The sequence below is a fragment of the Arachis stenosperma genome, chromosome 3 (assembly GCF_014773155.1).
Source record: "Arachis stenosperma cultivar V10309 chromosome 3, arast.V10309.gnm1.PFL2, whole genome shotgun sequence".
NCBI classification, from domain to species: domain Eukaryota; kingdom Viridiplantae; phylum Streptophyta; class Magnoliopsida; order Fabales; family Fabaceae; genus Arachis; species Arachis stenosperma.
In genome coordinates, this window is record NC_080379.1 from 101272833 (window position 1) to 101275052 (window position 2220).

Sequence of the window (2220 nt, forward strand, 5' to 3'; positions counted from 1 at the left end):
ACACTTTCTATTTACATTCTGCAATTTCAATTCATGCAATCACCCCATCCCTTTTTAATTTCAGCACTTTAACTTCTCGCTCTTTAATTCATGCAATTTAAGATTCCGCAATTCTCATCTAAATCTTGATCTGCTCAACTAGAACACACTTCTAATCCGAATTGCTCATTCAACCAATCCTTGTGGGATTCGACCTCACTCTATTGTGAGTTTTTACTTGACGATAACCGGTGCACTTGCCGGAAGGAATTTTTGCCGATTGTGCAATTTCCTAAAATCGTAGCATATCAACTTTATGCGACATCAAGTTTATGGCGCCGTTGCTGGGGATTGGTTTTCGATTGACAATTCTCAAATTGGAAGTTAACTAGATTGAGCATTTTTCTTGTTTTGTTAATTTAGTTCAAGTTACTTGTTGAATTTTAATTTCTGCACTCTGTTAATTGCTTTTTTTTTTCTTATGCCTTTCAATTCAAGCAACTAACTCACTGACCCACTAACTATTTGAATTAATTCCTCAACTGCTCTAACCATACTCTTCCATTAACCAAGAGTATTCCACTTGTTTGTTGCTTGTGGTGTGTTCTTGTATGACAGGTAGGAGAGGAGAGACATCAACTCCTCCATATACCGAACCAGAGAGGACCCTTCATAGACTTAGAAGGGAAGCAAGAGGGAAGAGAGTACTGAGAGAAGAAGAATCTGAAGGAGAATCTGAGGACAATTTTGAGGAAGCTCTAGATCTCAACATGGATAGAGAAGTTCACAACCATGAGAGGGCTGATGGAAACAATGCCATTCCTGAGAGGAGGGTTCTTGGTTCATACATAAATCCAACCTCTGGGAATTGTGGTAGCAGCATCCAGAAACCACCCATTCAGGCCAACAATTTTGAACTCAAACCACAGCTAATATCATTGGTGGAGGATCATTGTTCATTTGGTGGGAGTGCTAATGAAGACCCAAACCAACATCTCACAAAATTCCTGAGAATTTGCGACACTGTGAAGTCCAATGGAGTCCAGGAAGATGCCTATAAACTGCTCTTGTTCCCATTTTCACTTAGGGACAAGGCAGCTAAGTGGCTGGAATCATTCCCAAGGGGGAGCCTAACAACCTGGGATGAGGTGGAAAGCAAGTTTCTGGCACGTTTCTACCCCCCACAAAAGGTCAATAGGCTTCGATCTGAGGTTCAGACTTTCAGACAACAGGATGGTGAAACCCTCTACGAGGCATGGGAGAGGTTCAAAGAATTGACAAGGAAATGCCCACCAGACATGTTCCATGACTGGGTGCAATTGCATATTTTCTATGATGAACTTTCTTATGAATCAAGGAAGGCTGTAGACCATTCATCAGGAGGCTCATTGAACAGGAAAAAGACTGTGGAAGAAGCCATTGAAGTGATTGAGACAGTGGCTGAGAATGAATACTACTATGAAGGACAACAACTGGGAGTCATGGAACCATGTTGATATAATTCTAGCCCAAAACAAGGTGTTTGCCAAGCAACTAGCAGAGCTCACCAGGAAATTAGACACAAAGCAAGTGGCTGCAATACACACACAAGATCAAGAGGAAGTAAACATTGAAGGAGGTGATTGGGAAGAGGCCAACTATGTGGGAAACCAACAAAAGCAATCATATGATCCACATTCCAACACTTACAACCCAGGATGGAAAAACCACCCAAACTTTGGGTGGGGAAACCAGCAAACCCAACCACAAACCCACAAACCTTACAACCACAACCAACATAACAATTCCACATACCAAAACTCCAACCAAAGATCATACCAAGCCACACAAAACACTTACTCCCAACCACCATATCATGGCCAAAATAATCAACCTGCCCAATCCAATCCGAACCAACAATTTCAAGATCAATTAAACAGGATAGAAGGAATACTAGCAAACATGGGTCAGGACATAAATGAGTTGAAAAGCTTTAGGGAAGATGTGAGATCGACCTTAAGGAACCATGGTGAAAAACTCAAGTGGATGGAGTCTCGAGTAGGAGAGCTATCTCAACAGGCCCCCAAGTCAACTGCAGTGTTCCCTGATGACAAGTCATCTTAGCCTAGTTTCACTAGTCTTTTTCTTTTGTTTTCACTTGAATTATGCACTTTCTTGAGGCTTAAGCAAGCCAATTTAGGTAGATTTTCATGCCTCCTTTGATTGAATCAACCATAGATAAATTAATGCAATTTCATGAGG

General features: G+C 41.3%; 1 non-coding gene across 1 annotated transcript; it reads right to left on the reverse strand.

Annotated features, from left to right (window-relative positions):
• Positions 1–1175: 1175 nt before the first annotated feature.
• LOC130971063 (small nucleolar RNA R71) lies at positions 1176–1279 on the reverse strand. The gene has a single exon (XR_009082298.1). It is a non-coding gene; the product is annotated as a small nucleolar RNA R71 (small nucleolar RNA).
• Between the last annotated feature and the right edge of the window lie 941 nt (positions 1280–2220).